The sequence below is a fragment of the Gopherus flavomarginatus genome, chromosome 5, assembly GCF_025201925.1.
Source record: "Gopherus flavomarginatus isolate rGopFla2 chromosome 5, rGopFla2.mat.asm, whole genome shotgun sequence".
Lineage (NCBI taxonomy): Eukaryota > Metazoa > Chordata > Testudines > Testudinidae > Gopherus > Gopherus flavomarginatus.
Window position 1 is genome coordinate 57400345 of NC_066621.1, and position 19968 is coordinate 57420312.

The following is a 19968-nucleotide window of genomic DNA, read 5'->3' on the forward strand; positions in this document are numbered from 1 at the left end:
TGAATGCGAAACTTTCGCATGCGTAAGGGCACTTTCATGGAACTTTGTGACTTGCTTTCCCCTGCCCTGAAACGCCATAATACCAAGATGAGAGCAGCCCTCACAGTGGAGAAGTGAGTGGCAATAGCCCTCTGGAAGCTTGCAACGCCAGACAGCTACCGGTCAGTCAGGAATCAAATTTGGAGTGGGAAAATCTACTGTCGGGGCTGCTGTGATGCAAGCAGCCAAAGCAATCATTAAGCTGCTGCTACGAAAGGTTGTGACTCTGGGAAACGTGCAGGTCATAATGGATGGCTTTGCTGCAATAGGATTCCCTAACTGTGGGGGGGCGATAGATGGAACCCATATCCCTATCTTGGCACCGGAGCACCAGGGCACCCAGTACATAAACTGCAAGGGGTACTTTTCAATGGTGCTGCAAGCACTGGTGGATCACAAGGGACGTTTCACCAACATCCACGTGGGATGGCCAGGAAGGGTTCATGACGCTCGCGTCTTCAGAAGCACTGCTCTGTTTAAACTGCTGCAGCAAGGGAATTACTTCCCAAACCAGAAAATAACAGTTGGGGATGTTGAAATGCCTTTAGCTATCCTGGGTGACCCAGCCTACCCCTTGATGCCATGGCTCATGAAGCCATACACAGGCAGCCTGGACAGTGGTCAGGAGCTGTTCAACTACAGGCTGAGCAAGGGCAGGATGGTGGTAGAATGTGCATTTGGCTGCTTAAAGGCGCGCTGGCGCACATTACTGACTCGCTCAGACCTCAGCCAAACCAATGTCCCCTTTGTTATTGCTGCTTGCTCTGTGCTCCACAATCTCTTTGAGAGTAAGGGGGAGACCTTTATGGCAGGGTTGGAGGCTAAGGCAAATCACCTGGCTGCTGATTACGCGCAGCCAGACACCAGGGCGATTAGAAGAGCACACCACGAAGCGGTGCGCATCAGAGAAGCTTTGAAAACAAGTTTCATCACGGGCCAGGGTACAGTGTGACTGCTATGTTTGTTCCCCCTTCATGAACCCCTCCCCCTTTATTGACTCCTTCCCTGTAAGCAACCCACCCTCCCCCTTCATTACAGCTTGCTTAAGGAAATAAAGTCTCTATCGTTTAAAAATCATGTATTCATTATTAAAAAGCAATTATAAAAAGAGGCAGAGAACTGACAAGGTATCCCGGGTGTGGTTTGGGAGGAGGATAGGAGGGAAGGAAAAGGCCATTAAACACATTTCAATGTAATGACAGCCTTTTGGTTGGACTGTCCACGGGGGTGGAGTGGGCGGGTGCACGAAGCTTTCCCCCATGCGTTCTTACACGTCTGGGTGAGGAAGATATGGAACATGGTGAGTGGTGAGGGTGGTTACACAGAGGCTGCAGCAGCACTCTGTGACCCCGCTGCTCTTCCTGAAGATCTACCAGACGTCAGAGGATATCAGTTTGATCACGCAGCAGCTCCAGCATTGCATCCCGCCATTGCTGATCTTCCTGCCTGCACTACTGATCTTCCTGCCGCCACCTCTCATCTCGAGCGTCCCTCCTATCCTCATGTTCGTCCCTCCTATCCTCACGTTGGTCCCTCCTATCCTCACGTTCACTGGCATCTTTCCTGTACTTTGCTACCACGTCCTTCCACTCACTCAGATGAGCTCTTTCATTGCGGGTTACTTCCATGATTTCCGAGAACATTTCGTCTGGCGTCTTCTTTTTCCTCCGCCTTATCTGAGAGAGCCTTCGGGATGGAGTAGGGAGGCTTGAAAAATGCGCAGCTGCATGAGGGAGGGAAAAAAGGGAGAGAAGTATTTAGAAAAGATACATTTTACAGAACAATGGTCATACTCTTTCACAGTGAACAACACTATTCACCTTACATAGCACATGTGATTTCACTACAAGGTTGCATTTTGCATCTTAATATTGAGTTCCTGCGGCTCTGGTGTTACATATCTCACAGACGCAGGTCCGGGCGTCAGAATTCAGCTTGCATGCGGCCATTGTAAGCCATTCTCTTTCGGCTTCTCCAGCCTTCACATACACAGTGCCCTCTGATGCTTCTTTCCTGTTAACATGCAGCAGCAGAAGCCAATCCTCCCATCCAATTCTCTAGGATGATTGCTTTACCCCTCCCCCCCACCGCATGGCTGGTATCATGGAAGATCACTGCTAATCACCCCCCATTCAGCCCCCCACCGCGTGGCTGGTAGCTGGGAAGATTCCTGCTAGCCAAATGCAAAAAAGCTCAGCGCTATCCTTCCTTCCCTGCCCCCACTTGGCTACGTGCAAGGAATGATTTCTTTTAAGCATCAGCACAGTAGGAAAATGGCCATCTCTGTCCCCTTATTAAATTCCTGAATTTCAGCCATGTTACCATGAACGATATCACTCTGCTGAGGATAACAGAGCAAGATAAAGAACGGATGTTTCTTGAATGCCAGCAATCACTGGGACCATACGCAGCTATGCTTTGTCATGCAATGATACCCGATTACTTGCTACATGCATGGCGTGGTAAAGTGTCCTACCATGGTGGACGGAACAAGGCTGCCTTGCCCACAAACCTTCTGCAAAGGCTTTTGGAGTACCTCCAGGAGTGCTTCATGGAGATGTCCCTGGAGGATTTCCGCTGCATCCCCAAACATGTTAAACTTTCCCAGTAACTTTACTGGCCGCGAATGCATCCCAATCCCTCATGGCAAATCAATCATTAAAAAATGCTTGCTTTTAAACCATGTTTTATATTTACAAAGGTACACTCACCAGAGGTCGCTTCCAGGCTAAACTGTCTGGGCTAGTGGCTTGGGAGGGCTGGGAGGGTAATTACGTCTGGGTCACAAAAAGCTCCTGGCTGTTGGGGCTAACGGAGTGCTGTGTGCTCGCTGCAAGGTTGTCCTCCTCTTCCTCCTCCTCCTCCTCCTCATCTTCCCCCTCCACAGAATCCTCAGCCATGATTGAGATTACAACCCCCACCTCGGAATCCACGGACAGGGGTGGGGTAGTGGTGGCGCAGCCCCCTAAAATTGCATGCAGCTTAGCGTAGAAGCGGCATGTTTTCAGCCCTGACCCAGACCTTCCGTTTGCTGCTTTGGTTTTCTGGTAGGCTTGTCTGAGCTCCTTAACTTTCACTCTGCACTGCACTGAGTCCCTGGTGTGGCCTTTTTCCATCATAGCCTTGGAAATTTTTTCAAATATTTTTTCATTTCGTCTTTTGGAACAGAGTTCTGTTAGCACTGAATCCTCTCCCCATATAGCGATCAGATCCAGTACCTCCCGTGCGGTCCATGCTGGAGCTCTTTTTCGATTCTCAGGAGACTGCATTGCTACCTGTGCTGATGAGCTCTGTGTGGTCACCTGTGCTGATCAGAGGTCCACGCTGGCCAAACACGAAATGAAATTCAAAAGTTCGCAGGGCTTTTCCTGTATACCAGGCCACTGCATCCGAGTTCAGATTGCTGTCCAGAGAGGTCACAGTGGTGCACTGTGGGATATCGCCCGGAGGCCAATACCGTCGATTTGCGGCCACACTAACCCTAATCCGATATGGTAATATTGATTTTAGCGCTACTCCTCTCGTCGGGGAGGAGTACAGAAACCAATTTAAAGAGCCCTTTATATCGATATAGAGGGCCCCATACTGTGGACGGGTACAGCGTTAAATCGGTTTAACGCTGCTAAAATCGGTTTAAACGCGTAGTGTAGACCAGGCCTAAGAGAGAGAAACAGAAACGCCAAGAAACAGAACCATAAGGACGTTGACACTAATGATGAATCTGAAGAAACAGAGCAAAAACGTTTTCAGCCACCTCTACCAATTGAGAAAAATATCAAGGAGTATCCTTTTCAATTTACACTTCCAAATGCTATTCAAGAATGGATAATAGAAGTCATGAGGAAACGTTACAATCAGTGAGTGGCTCTTTAAATTTAAAAGGCCTCTTGAAGCTCAAGGAAATGGTATTATGGACTGGAATTGAAGCATAAGGAGGAAGGAGAGGAAAGAATATTAATCTGTGTTGATAACAATGAACAAGGGTGAAGAAGGGGTGGTTCCAGAGATGTGATTTAAGTCAGGATACAAAGGGGAGGGATGGGGGCTGAAATATGGCTCTGAGCAACAATTCCCACATATATATATGATTTAAGCCAGGTCGGAGGGGGGCTTGAAATATGGCTCTGAACAACTCATCCAAGGCACTTGTATTGTTCTCTAAAGAAAAGAGTACCATAACATCACCAGGAAGTCATGATTCTCTTGAAGAAGTTCACCACACTGGCAGAGTGAGAACTAACCACCTAGCTCTTTCCAGGTCTATACAGAAACTCCACATTGTAGGAAAAGGTGTGAGGGGTGAATTTTATATCATGGATTGTTCGGGGATTTGGAGGGAGAGGGGGGAAGTCTAGATAAACAAAACAAAAACAGAACACTGCATTGTTTTTTCTACTACTTACAATGATTTTGTTGCGAGGGAACTAGAGAAACAAAAATAAATTTGCAGGGCAGCAGATTGGGGGAATAAAAAGTTTTTTAAAAATACAGATCCAAGCAAACAGTACTAATCTTAGAGAATGGGAACGTTATGTACAATCCAAATGATGTTCGCGATCTGAAAAAATATTAAGGTTCCTTAGGGGAACAACCATGTAAACAGAAAAAAATATATACATAGTAAATATTGAAAACACTAGAACCAAAACTAACTGACCCAGAACTTTGTACCAATAAAGTAATCCAACAGTTAGCAATTTCCACCCTATATACACAAGATAAGGAGATGATGGTTTGCCAGCTGTCAGATACACCATTCGTATGTGTTGAATTTTTCTGAAAATTATATGGTGTATAAGAACTACAAAGAATAGGATACTCATTTGTTGCATAAAGAATCACAATCACAAGGTAGTTGAAGAGATGTGACTCTCCTGGATCAACTGAGGGTATGGCTACATCTGGAATTTCAAAGCGCTGCCCCGGCAGCGCTGCGGGAGCGCTGCCGCGGCAGCGCTTTGAAGTGTGAGTGTAGTCAGAGCAGCAGCGCTGGGAGAGAGCTCTCCCAGCGCTGCATGTAAACCACATCCCTTACGGGTGTAGCGTGCAGCGCTGGGAGCCGCGCTCCCAGCGCTGCTGCCCTGATTACACTGACGCTTTACGACGCTGTATCTTGCAGCGCCCAGGGGGGTGTTTTTTCACACCCCAGTTGCAGCGCTGTAAAGTGTGAGTGTAGCCAAGGCCTGACTGGTTAAAAAAAAGTACAGAAAATACTAACATTAGAAAAATTGGCCCACCAGGTCAGAGTTCTGCGAGGAAGAAAGAAAAATATATTTACCTAGAAACCTGGTGGGATTTCCTGAAATTCACTGAAAAAGAATCATCTCCCACCAGGATAGCTGAGAGACTGAGGATATTTTTGAATACTGAAGATGGGAGAAATTGTTAAACTGCTACCTTCCTAGTCAGCCACCGCCACCTAGTGTTATGGACTTCAGAAGGCCACTTTATGTATTGTAACTTATACATAAACCTTCGCAGAATTTTTAGAATTAGTTCTAAAAATGTTTCTATAACAATTTATTGAATCTACTAATTTTTTTTAAAGGGCCAGAAATTAAAGTTGGCTAGGCAATCTAAATGTGGCTCTGCTCTGCATGCATTAGGATACTGTAATTAATTACATGATCTCATACTTTTTTTTCCACACTACCCCTGCCTTATTTAATGCATAGGATGGACAGTGCTCACTGAATGTGAAACTATTCAGTTTTTTTCCCTCCTCATTCAGTTTGTGGCCCCCCATCTTTATTTAGTGCATATCCTGTAGGTCATTCTGAATACAGCATTAATTTCTTCATATAGCATTCATTATAGAGTGCTGAAGTACTACACAAACATTACTGAATTAATTTTTATAATATACCTGTAAGGCAAGATGGCACTGTCTCCATTTTACAGATGGGGAACACCGAGGCAGAGAGAGATTAAGAAAAATATGCAGATGTACCTATTAATTTTGGGTGCTCACCTTGCAATGCCTAAGTCCTGCTTTTTCAGAATACATAGTAGTTTATCAGCACTTTATAGGTTGAAAGCCTAGTCCCCATTAACTTCAGCTGAAGTTGTCGTGCAGAAGAACTTGCACTACTTACTTGCAAAAGAACTGAGGCATCTGAAGTTGGGTGCCCATAAAGTGAGGAGTACATGATTTGTAATCATATTTGAAAAAAAACTACTTTAAGTAATTTGCCGAACATCACATAGGAACTTTGTGGGACTGACAGGAATAAAATCCAATTCTCTGGGGTGGCATTCAGTTGTTTTAACCAAAAAAAAAAAAAATCTAATCTTTTCTGGCCATTCACTGCCTCATTCAATACATGCTTTTCAACTTCTGCAACAAATGAGACGGGGGCATATAGTCAACAGGTTCATTCACTACACAAAACCCATTCATTTTCTATGCACAGTCTACTCTGTGCAATAAATGAGGCAAGTGTCCTGTGGAAAAGTCCCAGGCCAAGCAGAGAATGATCACCACAATAAGTATGGGTAAAATTTGAAATTCAACACCAGGGACAGACCTTACTACAGCATTCTGCTAATATTTCTGAGACTTGGGAAGAGACCACCTGTTTTGTGTAGATTAGTGAAGTTCTATGTATCTTCTCAGGATGACACACATTTACCGGATTATTTGAGATGGTAGGGTTACAATCTTTTTTAAAGTTGTATTTTGCAAACATCCAAGTCTCACAAGCACCATAGCTACAGAGTCATGCAGTAACAGTCTGAGCTGAGGCCAGTCTTTTTCTTTACTACAGTCAAGTTCAGCTTGCACAGCTATCAAAAATAAAAGAACTGTAGGCTAATTGCTGGCAAGTATGACGCAAGCTGTTTCCTAGGCAACAGCCCAAGTTCTGGAGTGTCTGTTCCAGCATTTCCTCATCTGTTTGCACTCACACCAGCAGTCTGACAATGTAGTCACTGCATCCTGTTTCACTCAGCAGCCACTGAAATATATCAAGAACACAGCTTAACCCTTTACAAACATCTTTACACTTACTCTAAAAATACAGTTGCTGCTGTAGGTCATCTTTCATAGCAATATTTTATGTATATTCTTATTTTCTCACAGGCATATGCAAGAGGTAAAATGCATGCACAGATAATAAATATTTTAAAACAAAATACTTGTACCCACAAGAAAAATGAGATAAGAAAACAGCTGTAAAGTTGTAAACTAAGTATAACTCTCACAACACATGCACTTAAACCACAAAAACAGCAAACTATAGCAAACTTCTAACAAATTTAACAGAACAATATGGGTTTTTCTGTGTATGTACTGCAGAATATGTAACATACACAACATTCCTAACGTTCAGAATACCGTGTAATATCCAGATGGAAAAAAAGAAGTGAGCAATAGCGCTTCAGTTTTAATTGTGCAATTCCTTGATTTCTCACATTTACATATTATTCCTACTACGCACTCACAATATATATTGTAAGAAGGCCTGCCAAACCTTATAGAGAAACCTGCAAAAAAGTTTTAATATATTTTTATTAAACTAGAATATTATCCACAGTTTATCCACAAGGATTTATAAAACAAATACATATTTTAAAAAAATCCTCAAAATAGTTATTGAGCATGCTCAATACACTTTTCTAAACCTGAATAATTTGGATATTTTGATATTTGGCCCGGAAAACTCTTGAGAGCATGGTCCAAACCACTGATGAGCTACACTCTAAGATAAATGCTTGCTGAGTTCTAAAGCCATGTTAAAGTAGCAAACAAAGTAACCAACATTTATATACTTCTTTCTTTGTCTGAAATAATTTTACATGACCACTGTGAAGGTTGCTGAGGGGGTTTATTCTAAAATTTAACATGGATTTGGATATTTTAGGCCTCTAAATTTAAAAATATAATACACTCAACTTCCACCTTGCCTACCTTATAAACAATATTTGTTTCAATCCCATTTGAAATTTTAGCTGTTTCTCCATATTATGGAAGGCTTTAACAGAACAGAGAATGCAAAGAAATTGATTGATTCAAATGAAAAACCATATTTTGAGGGGACAAGCTCTGGTGCAGGCCTCAGAACCATTTTATCTAGGAAAAAAGCATGTAAAGTTTACTGATAAAGACAGACAGACAGACAGACACACACACACCAATCCCATTCACTAATTGCTCTGATTGATGTAATTACTAATGGGAAAACCACTTTAACAGAAAAAGTATGGGGACGCCTCCCCAAGACATTCTGAAGTAGGTCTGGTGAGAGCTTGTAGCACAGAAGCATTATGCTAGTCTCCTGACTGAAGGTCCCTGCAGACAGGCAGATCTATGGAATCAAGAAATATGATGATCCAACAAAAACAAAACAAAGCGCTAGAAGTACTGGGAATAAGTCACACAGCTCCTAACTCAGACTTGTGCCTTCATGAAATTTGTACTCAGATCCAACTAGAGCTCATCTAAAAAGAAATACAGGTTACTTACCTGTAACTGGAGATTATTTTTTTAAGGTGGATGCTGCATATTCACACTCAATGGGATGCACCAACCGGCCCAGCCTAGACAGTGGAACTTCCTCCCAGTAGTGCCTGTTAGAGCACTCACACACCCCTAAGTCTCCTTTCAGCATTCCTGAATGTTCTGAGTGGGTGTGGTGTGCCCTCTGCTGTCTCAGTTCCTTCCACTACTGCCTCAGAAGACAGATTTATTAGGACTTCAAGAAGAGGGGAAGGTGGGCGAGGAGTATGTATATGCAGAGTCCAAAGAATTCCAGTTATAGGTAAGCAACCCTAATTTCTTCACATGTCCTCTGAATATTCCTATACATTGATGTCTTTGCCATGCAGGAGCAATTAATATCATTCTGGCTCCACCCTGTCTTATCTTTCTCACCTTCTTCTGCATCAGTTGCGCGAGGGTCGGGGGGGGGGGGGCAGCGTACAACAGGCCTTTTGCCCAATTTAGTAGAAAAATGTTTGATATGGACAGAACAGAATCAGCAACACTTTGTGTTGTGCTTACTGGAAAACAGATTTATATCTGGAAATCCCCAGATCTTGAAGATATCTTATTTCTCTCTTTATCAGCCATTCTTAACTGATCTGCTAGGTTGTTGTCCTTTCCTGCCAGATAAAAGGCTATAAGATAAATATCATGCTGAATATACCAGCCCCTAATCTGACTGCGTCAGCATGCAACTGGGATGAATGAATGGGCTATGTATTGCTTGTTAATGTAATACATGGCAGTCATGTTGTCCAAAGCAACTTGAGCTACTTTCCCTTTGATGTGAAGCAGCAAAGACTTGAGAGCCAGATGAATCCCTCTAACCCCTACTATGTTTGCATGTACCCTCTTTTCCTGAGAGTTCTAATGCCCTCAGAATGATAGAGAAATGTGAATGTGAATGAAATGATCCCATTGGAGGCATCCAGCAGTGGATGGGGGTGGGGGAACTCATCAGTGATGGAGCTGTATGGCTAAATAACTTCCTTCTTAAACTATTTGCACTCCGAGTCCACCATGTTAAGCAAATCAGCACATTTCCTGGTATGGTTAGAACTTGTCTGCACACAGTCCATACTTGGTCTGTAAATTACTGCCAACAAGTGCTGTAGAGCTCCCATTCTGAGATGAACAAAAGGTGTGACATAAGTTGCTAATACCATTAGGCCCATATGTGCTGGGGGCGGGAAAGAATAGCTTTCTAATACACCGATGAAGCATACCTATAATTACCTGAAGTTTCCCAGATCTCTTATTTGCTGCCTTTCACAGCATCTAGAATTACCCGTATAAATAAGATTTTCTGTCTGGGGCACAGACCTGCCTCTTTACATTTATTGAATGCTCCAGGTCCTTGAAGAGGGGACACACATACTGAATGTCATTGAGATGGCTCTCATGTGATGTCAGTTTGAGCAGTCAACTATCTAAATATGGGTAAACAAAAATGTCCCATATCTCCGTAGGTAAGCTGCTACATTAGAAGGACACTTTGTAAAAACTGTGAGGTCAGAAGGAAAGCCAAAAGGAAGGACCTTGTATTCAAAATGTCCCTGACCCATCAGGAAGCAGAGGTACTTGCAATGACTTGACCTTACGGAAATATGAACATAGGCATCCTTTAGAACAATAGCAGCAAACCAGCTTAGACTGGAAAGTGGGGTTATACAGTAACTCCTCACTTAAAGTCATCCCAGTTAATATTGTTTTGTTATTAGGTTGCTGATCTATTAGAGAACATACTTGTTTAAAGTTGCGCAACATTCCCTTATAAGGTTGTTTGGCTTGCCCCACTCCACCTGCCTGGCGCTCCTGTCAGGAGGCGGGGTCAGGGTGCGGGGGCTTACCCCACTCCACCATCTGTCATTCCAGCCAGGGAATGTGCAAGCCCCCAACCCCGTCCCCCCGCCGGAGCACCAGGCAGGTGAAACAGAGCAAGCTCCCGTGCCCCAATGCTGGGCGAGCAGAGAAGGGTAAACCCCCACACCCTGACCCCACTACACCCCTGCCTCAATCAAGCTTCACATTCATCATTGAGGAGTCCAATATTAAATTGTTTAAAATTATTTAAAACTTATACCACAAGCACCAACTTTTATTGGCGCTGGTGGATGCTCGCACCCCGCCCCAGCCCCAACCCCACCCCGACTCCACCCCCTCCCTGCCCCTATTGGATCCCTCCCCAAATCCCTGCCCTGGCCCTGCCTCTTCCCCAAGCACACTGTGTTCCTCCTCCTCCTCCTCCCTCCCACCCAGGCTTGCCACACGAAACAGTTGTTTCACAGAGCAAGCGCTGGGAGGGAGGGGGGAGAAGCAGGATGCCGCGGTCTGCTCAGAAGAGGAGGCAGAGCAGAGGCAGAGGTAAGCTGGGGCGGATGGGGAGCTGCCAGTGGGTGCTCTGCACCCACCAATTTTTCCCCGTGAGTGCTCTAGCCCTGGAGCACCCATGGAGTCGGCACCTATGACTTATACTGTATATGTATGTAAATGTCTTTTGTTTGACAAAAAAAATTCCCTGGAACCTAACCCCTCCCCCCATTTACATTAATTCTTATGTGGAAATTGGATTCACTTAACATTGTTTCACTTAAAGTAGCATTTTTCAGGAACCAAACTAGAACGTTAAGCGAGGAGTTACTGTTCTGGATGCTACTGTCAACGTACAAAATTTCCTGATGAAGGCACTGGCCTTCCTTAAGTCTAGAATCAGACTAAGCCCTAATCTTTCTTCAATATGAGGAAATATCTTGAGTAAAATCCCTAACTTCTCTCAGAACCGCCTCTATTGCTCCTGCTAATAGCAGAGATCAGAACTCTGATATTAATCACACACTGTCTAGGGACAGTTGGGGGAGTTGGGTAGAGGTAGGGTTTCAAATTGAATTGCATACCCTTGAACTGTTTACACTTCTATTACTTCCAGTATCCACTTGTCTCGTATTGTTGACATCTATTTTTCGGTAAAAATGGAGATAGTCTGTTCCTGAATAACTGATAAAGAGGGTCTATATTGATTGGTTTGGAGCTCTCAATTCATATGTCATGGTCTGGAATTTCAAGCAGAAGTCGAGGCTGAAAGCTACTTCCTTTCATTCATGGCTGAAAAAGACTTCCTTCTCTGCTGTGTTTGTGAAGAAACAGGCTGCTACTGGTGGAACTGCCTCAGAGAAATAATATAAAGACAACAACAGTGGATACATTGTCTGTGATATCTTAATGTAGGACCTCAGTTGGTCTTCCTCATAGAGGGAAACGTACTCAGCGATTGGGCAGTAAATACACTACCTCATTTTTTCCAGTATCTCATTGGTCTTATTACTGACTAATCTATCTCCTTCAAATGGGAGGTCCCCTATCCTATACATTGTTTCAGGAAGACAAGTAGGCCATCTCAACCATGCATGCCTTCTTAATGTGAATACAAATAGTACTGCTCTAACTGCGAAATCTGAAGTGTTTGAAGATTCTCTGAAGGCATGTTTTGCTATATTTTGACCCTTGTTATTATAGCATTAGCCAGTGTGTTGGCTCCTGGCAATATTTTACCAAAATTAGTAATCTGTTCCCATAAATAGAATTGATAGCGACATTACTGCCTGGTAATTTGCCAGTCCATTCCAAAGGATGCAGCAGCAGAAAACACTTTTCTTCCTAATGCTTCCAATTTCTTGTTTTTATCATGAGGCATAGAATGTGCTTGTCCTCCACTGCATCTGTTAATTGCTGCTGCAACAAGAAGATAATTTGAGTTGTAGTGCATGTGAAAAAAGGAGAATCCTCCATATGTAACTGATAATTTGTCTGCCTTTTTAGAAATTGGTTGAGAATGCCAGTGTGGACCAAATAATCATAGCACGTTGCAACAATCTGTCCAAGACAGGGACAGGACAGGACAGGCAGACTTTATTCTTTGATGAGACACTAATAATGCTGAAAACTGCATGGAAGGTTTCTTCTGATGCCAGAAATGGAAGTTTTAAATTTATAGCCATCCTTTCTACAAATGAATGAAATTTCAGTATATCCTCAGAATGAAAGGAAGCAGATGTCATTCCCACATTCTCACAGAGGGATTACACTGCTCTACAGCCAAAATGCTTCTGAAATAAATGTAGTCCAACTTTACTAATTCTGGGTCACTGAGAACGAAAATGATGCTTAAAATTGTTGATTGGCTCTAGTTTTCAAGATATGCTATTGGGTCAGTATATACGACCCTTGACTTGGGAATGGCGGAGGATAAGTGAGTTATAAAGGGAAGGGATCTCAATTTAAACCAGAAATGACTAAAATACACCTTTGACTGGATCTATGAATAAATCTATGACTGAGTTTGGACAGTACTTGCTTTTTAGGTAAAACAATGAAAGATGCAATCTGAAGCTGGTATTGCGTCATACATGATATGAATTGCATTATGTTATTCCTAGAAGTCATGGATGATGCAATCATAACGAAGCTTACATCACTCTGCTGAGCAAATTGCCCTATATCAGCTCTAGAAATCATACAGTGTCATGCTCTCTTCTTTGTCAGTGTTTGATTTTGCAAAGGGACACATATCTATTTAGCCAAAGTGAGCAGAGATGCCTCGTACTTGTGTGAACAGTGCAGATAACTTCTGCTATGTTTGTGGTGAAGAGACTTTTGCATCAAAAAAGCGCAGTATAACCACTATGGTTAAGAAAGCCTATCTCCTCTCTTTTGGCTGCAAAACTGGAGATCAGGACAAGAGGTGGGCCCCACACATATGCTGCAACACTTGTGCAACAAATCTTCGCCAGTGGTTGAAGAGGAAAAGGAAATCTATGCCTTTTGCAGTGCCAATGATTTGGAGAGAGCCAACAGATCATACCAGCAATTGTTACTTCTGCATGGTGCCTCCAGTTGGGAAAGGTGTGTCAAAGAAGAAAAACTGGACTGTGCATTATCCAAACATTCCATCAGCTATACGCTCAGTACCCCACGGAGAAGGACTGCCGGTTCCTGATGCACCAGAATCATTCTTACTTGAGTCAGACGAGGAAGAGGAAGAGGATGAAACTTCTGGTCCTGAACCATCAATGTCACAGGACCCACATTTTCTCCCATCCTCCTCCTCTGAACCACACCTCCTAACACAAGGTGAACTGAATGACCTTGTCAGGGATTTGGAACTACCCAAGAGTAAGGCAGAACTGTTGGGCTCCAGACTACAGCAGTGGAATCTCCTGGCAGGCTATCAGGGCAAATGGAGCCCATCAATGCTTGCAGACTATTGCTGGACAGTGAGAAGAGATGCTCCTGTCATAAACAGATAGCTAAGGGTTAATGTCTCTTACACCTGGAAAGGAGCAACCTGAAACTCCTGACCAGAGGACCAATCAGGAAACAAGACTTTTTCAAATCTGGGTGGAGGGAAGTTTGTGTCTGAGTTCTTTGTTTTTGTCTTCTGCCTGTACTCTCTCTCGGCTATGAGAGGATTTCTGTCTCCTGCTTTCTAATCTTCTGTTTCCCAGTTGTAAGTACAAAAGATAAGATAGTGATTTATATGGTTTTTTTTATTTTGTATTTACGTGTGTGTAGTTGCTGGAGTGTTTTGAATTGTGTTCTTTTGAATAAGGCTGTTTATTCATATTTCTTTTAAGCAATTGACCCTGTATTTGTCACCTTAATACAGAGAGACCATTTTTATGTATTTTTCTTTTTACATAAAGCTTTCTTTTTAAGACCTGTTGGAGTTTCTCTTTAGTGGGGAACTCCAGGGAATTGAGTCTGTAGCTCACCAGGGAATTGGTGGGAGGAAGAAGTCAGGGGGAAATCTGTGTGTGTTAGATTTACTAGTCTGACTTTGCATACCCTCTGGGTGAAGAGGGAAGTGCTTGTGTTTCCACGACTGGAAATAGGAGAGGGTGGAGTCCCTCTGTTTAGATTCATGGAGCTTGCTTCTGTGTAGCTCTCCAGGAACCCAGGGAGGGAACACCTGGAGGGGGGAAGGGAAATGGTTTATTCCCCTTTGTTGTGAGACTCAAGGAATTTGGGTCTTGGGGTCCCCAGGGAAGGTTTTTGGGGGGACCAGAGTGCCCCAAAACACTCTAATTTTTTGGGTGGTGACAGCTTTACCAGGTCCAAGCTGGTAACTAAGCTTGGAGGTTTTCATGCTAACCCCCATATTTTGGACGCTAAGGTCCAAATCTGGGAATAGGTTATGACAGCTCCATTTAATGAATACAAGAGACAAGCCAAGAAGCGCCGAGTAGACACTGAATAGGACTAAACTAGGTACATAATAGTGTTTTGCCTTTTGTTTCATAATACATTTTATTTATATAACCCTTTTGCTGATTTTTAAAGTGTTACATAAACAGGACAGGTGAAATATTATCATGTAAAGCAACCATAAACACATGAAAAGACCTAGGTTTACAATTTATGATTAAAACTCTACTATCTACACAATATACATAGACATAAAATGTAAAAACTTAAATATCTTAGAAATAGTAGCCAATCAGTTGTTTTAATTGTCATATTTGAATTCAGCACATCAAAATACATAATAAATAGCACATTTTATCTCTGAAGCAGACGACTTCTCAAAAATTGTAGACCAGTGTTATTAATCTGTTTCCAGTTCTGTTTCTAGTGATTAGTACCCCACCTGAGGAACTAGTTCCTCCATCTCCACTAAAACAGTATCAGGCACAATAGCAGAAGAGTGCTTTAGAAAAACAGAAATAGTCATGTCTGGAAAGCCAATGGATGAGTCTTCTTTTGTTTTTTACTCAAAAGATGATTCATGTTTCTAAAAAAAAAAAAAAAAAATACTGAGACATCTCCGTACAGTATCTAGACAACGGCCAATGGTGTCACAGCTCATAGTGGCCAGTCTTGCAGCATCTGCTGTCTGGTAGCAATTCACAGCCCAGAGGGTAAGAAACTCTGAAAACATCAGGTCTAGAAGCATACGTCAACTTTGAGACTGAAATCAGAAACTGGTTCCTGTAACTTAGCCCAATCTTGTTGCTCTTCTGATTGCAGATCCAACCTCTGATCCAATGCTGATACAATGAGAGGAAACACAGGATCCAGAAAGTGTGTAACTGTGAATGGTAAGATAGTTTCCTGTGAGCCTGAAGGAGTTTTAAAAGGAGGTAGATAAAACTCTGAAGAAAAAATTTATTTTTCAGGAGGTGGAGATCTGAGTAGCAGCCTCCGAGGGAACTTTACCCTTCCCTTCCTTAGACTGTATGTCCTCTGGATCTGTGTGATGGTTGTAGTTGAAGAACACAACTGTGGTTCCTGTACGCAACAGTGGTGAAGGACCTGCTGCCAGAACTGACAACAACTCTGGTATTATCTCACGATCCAAAGCTATTAATGAATCCACCAATTTCAAACTATTGCAAGATTCTTCCTGATGGACTGAAGATCTTAACTTTCAGTTTTGTAACTCATGTAGTTACATCCAGGTCTGATGGATTTAAAGAATCTCCCACATGAAACATGGCCCTGATAAGAGGGGCTCTTTTAACTTTTGCCATATGTCTCACAATTCATGGCTTCTCCCATGGCTTCGGTTTTGTTTCAGAACCTTAGTGGCTTTCCACTGTGACAGATTCAGTGTCCTGTGTGCTAAGTGTGAGGCAGGCATGGAAATTGACCCTGGCACTGAATCTGAAGCCTTCAGAGAAGCAGTGTTCTGAAAGAGCTGACACAGGTCTTTTTATCTTATATTCGGAACCTTTAGAAACACTGGATCAGAAGTTTTGCTGCTAAAGCTTTCTGAAGTAGGAGAGCTTGCAGTCTATTCTGATGTTACTTACATGCCTTCAGGAGCTAATATCTTAGAGAAAAGTATCCTGATCCAAAGGATCTGAAGAAGTTCAGATCTGTCTGATGTTGCAGTTGGAAGGAACTGAGGCAGTGAAGGGTGTCATGTCATCTTTTATAGCCTTGACCTCAGAATGTTCAAGACCATTCAGGAAAGGGTAGATGGGGCATGTGAACACATTAATGCGCACTGCTGAGAGAAAGTTCCACTGCCTAGGCTTTGCCAGCTGGCACAACCCAAATGGGAATAAGCATAGGACACACAAATAAGGAACTCAGGAAGGAATAATCAGGGAACCAATATGGGAACAAATCGGCCTAGGAAGGAGTACCGCAGAAAGGGATTTGGGAGTCATTGTGGATCACAAGCTAAATATGAGTCAACTGCAAAACACTGCTGCAAAAAAAGCAAACATCATTCTGGGATGTATTAGCAAGAGTGTTATAAGCAAGACACAAGAAGTAATTCTTACACTCTACTCTGCGCTGATTAGGCCTCAACTGAAGCAACGTGTCCAGTTCTGGGTGCCACATTTCAGGAAATATGTGGACAAATTGGAGAAAGTCCAGAGAACAACAACAAAAAATTATTACAAGCCTAGAAAACATGATCTATGAGGGAAGATTGAAAAAGTTGGGGGAGTGGGGTTTGTTTATTTATGCAGAAGAGAAGACTGAGGGTGGACATAACAGTTTTCAAGTACATAAAAAGTAGTTACAAGGAGGAAGGAGAAAAATTGTTCTCCTTAACCTCTGAGGATAGGACAAAAAGCAATGGGCTTAAATTGCATCCCCTCTTGTTGGTTCAGCAACTACTTAGTGAAGGAATCCATCAGCTATCACATCTAGGAAAATCTGAGCCCTATGATTATTACTAGCACTTGTCCTCCAGTCTATATCTGGGAAGTTAAAGTCTCCCATGATCATACAATTCCCATTAGTATTTACTTCATTAAAAACATTAAAGAGGTCTCTATCCATATCCAAATCAGATCCCAGTGGTCTAAAGCACACCCCAAGCACTATCTCAGGCGAGGCTCTAGTAGCTTTCTTCCCCAATGTGATTTTTGCCCAGATAAACTGCCTTATCCATTCCATCTCTTCTTATTTCTTTACAGTCTACCTCATCATTGATATACAAATGCTACTCCACCACCTTTGCCTTTATTTGTCTTTCCTAAACAGCACATACCTTTCAATATCTGTACTCCAGTCATGACTACTATTCCACCATGTTTCTGTCATCCCTAGAATATCCAGTTTCACTTCCTGCACCAGTAACTCTAGTTCCTCCATTTTGTTACCTAGAGCCCTTGCATTGGTGTACAAACATCTTAATTTTTGCTGTTTGGCTTCACTCACATTCTGTATCCGATTAGGCCCAGACATTCTTCCCCCAGTATCTATTAGAATGGTATCTACACTACCCTTCCTCCTTATGTCCATTCTCCTACCCACGGCTGTACCCTTTCTTACTTCGTTTTCTTCTCTCTCAATGTTAAAATCCAGTGTGGAGATTACCTGGACATCTCCCAACCATCTCCCCCACAATTCCTAGTTTAAAGCTCTCTTAATCAGTTGTGCCAGCCTCCATCCTAGGAGTCTATTTTCCTCCCTACTCAGGTGAAGTCCATCCTGAGAGAACAGTCCTCTGTCCATGAATTCCTCACAGTGGCCATACATCCCAAAGCCCTCCTTATAGCACCACTGCCTGAGCCATTTGTTGATCATCATAATCTTGTCACACTTTTGTTGCCCTTCTCTAGGAACAGGTAGAATCCCACTGAAGATCACCTGAGCCTCGATTTCTTTAAGCGTCTTCCCCAGCCTGACATAGTCTCCCTTGATACGTTACAGCGAGAATATAGCCATACCATTCATTCCCACATGAAGACAATCAGTGGATTCTTTCCCACTCCCGTTAGGATCCTCTTCAGCCTCAGGTCCACATCCTGTATCTTAGCACCCAGCAGACAGCACACCCTTCTGCTGTCTAGGTCAGCTCTGGTTACAGGCCTGTCTATTCTTCTCAGTAAGGAGTCTCCAATCACGTAGACCTACCTTTTCCTGGTGATGGTGCAATTCTCCAGTCTATCCCCTGTTCCCTCTGGCTGCAAGTCCTCTCGATTCCTATTCACCCTTGCAATCCTCTGCAACCCATCCCATATCCTTTTGGGGCTCATATTTGGTGTTCTCTTCATTGACTCTTCCCCTCTTCCTATAGGACTAGCTGCTCTTCTCTTCTTCCTTGCCCTCTCACCTTCAGTGACCACCTGTTGTATCCCTTCTTCATTTTCCAACTCCGCAAATCTGTTCCTGAGCTCTATTTCTCCTTCACTAGGCGGTTCTTTCCTCTGCCTGGTTCTCTTAGTCATATGCTTCCACATTCCTCACCCAGCAGTCTCACCTCATAGTTCTTTGGTCCTGCTTCCATCTGCAAGTCTGAGCTTTTCCCTTCAGACTCCTCAGGTCTTTGCACCATCATCTGCTCGAACCCCCTTCTAAACTCAACCAGAGTTTCCACATGCAGCTCCAGTCCTCAGATCTTTTCCTCCATCCGCTCTATCAGGCAGCACTTCATGCAGAGGAGACTCTTTTCAGGTACCCCCTCCAGTATCATGTACATGCCACAGCTTCCACATCTAGTCATCTTCATTGCGTCTTCCATTGCTTGGGTCACTACCACTGCTGCCTCTGTATCTGTTATAGGCCTCCCATCTAAACCCTATAAATCTAGGAAACAAAACAAACAACACCACCACCACCCACAGCAAAACAAACCCCCAATGAGCCCCAAAACACTGCTAGAACACCGCACACTCCCTTTACTAGCCTGTCTGTTCCTCTGCCTACATCTTGGTCTTCACAAAGCAGTTTTACAGAATGATCCACAAGCAACAGCAGCTAACAAGATTACTGATAAAACAACATGTAGAAAGAGGCAAGGTTTACATCAATAAGAGCAAGAGTTAAATAGTTTTAAAATTAGGAAATGCTAAGGCTATGCAGACAAAAAAAACAGAAAAACAAGGGAACATTCAGAACAAAGAGAGAGATAAGGATGAGCTATATTCTTAGATTAAAAACTTTTACCCAAGCTTACCTGAAAATTTCCTTTACTCTACTTGAAAGGTCCACAGATACTTAAAAGTCAAGCAAGAAGTCTAAACATTAGGTGGCACAACTAGCTCTGTCAGTCACTTGCACAGGGGAAACTGACAGTCTCTAGGAGCCCACTGGTTTGTGATAAGTTAGATTTCTAGTAGCAGGTGTTAGAATTATCAGTTACATTAAACCTTGTACACTTTTAAAAAACAAGGAACATAATCTCATCTCTTAAACATATCAGAATATATGTCCTCTTCTACCTGAAGGCTAAAATGATGCAATTAGATTGGTAGCTTTGTGGACCATCCCACTAGAAGAAAGGAAATTTTTAGGTAAGTATAGAAAGTCCACAAATCTTTAACAATGAGATGTTAACAGCAACTAAAAGCCCAAGAGAGAAAATGAGGTAAGGTAAGCGCCACCATGTACCAATATAACATTATGGAAGTGCCAGTCACAGCTCCACTGTTAAGAATGAATTGAGTTTTGCAATTGAAGCAGGTAACCCAGGCCTTCGTTACATA

The 19968-nt window shown here is 42.9% G+C and overlaps 2 protein-coding genes across 3 annotated transcripts in view; one reads left to right on the forward strand and one right to left on the reverse strand.

Moving 5' to 3' along the window:
• The window catches only part of PDE3B (phosphodiesterase 3B), a 269596-nt gene that overhangs the window by 226109 nt on the left and 23519 nt on the right, over positions 1–19968 (reverse strand). The window lies entirely within an intron of this gene.
• LOC127051789 (uncharacterized) overlaps positions 12950–19968 on the forward strand; it is a 434435-nt gene continuing 427416 nt past the window's right edge. The window contains exon 1 of the mRNA XM_050954567.1: positions 12950–13061. The gene's annotated coding sequence lies outside the window, so the exon portion shown is untranslated. The remainder of the gene's footprint in view (positions 13062–19968) is intronic.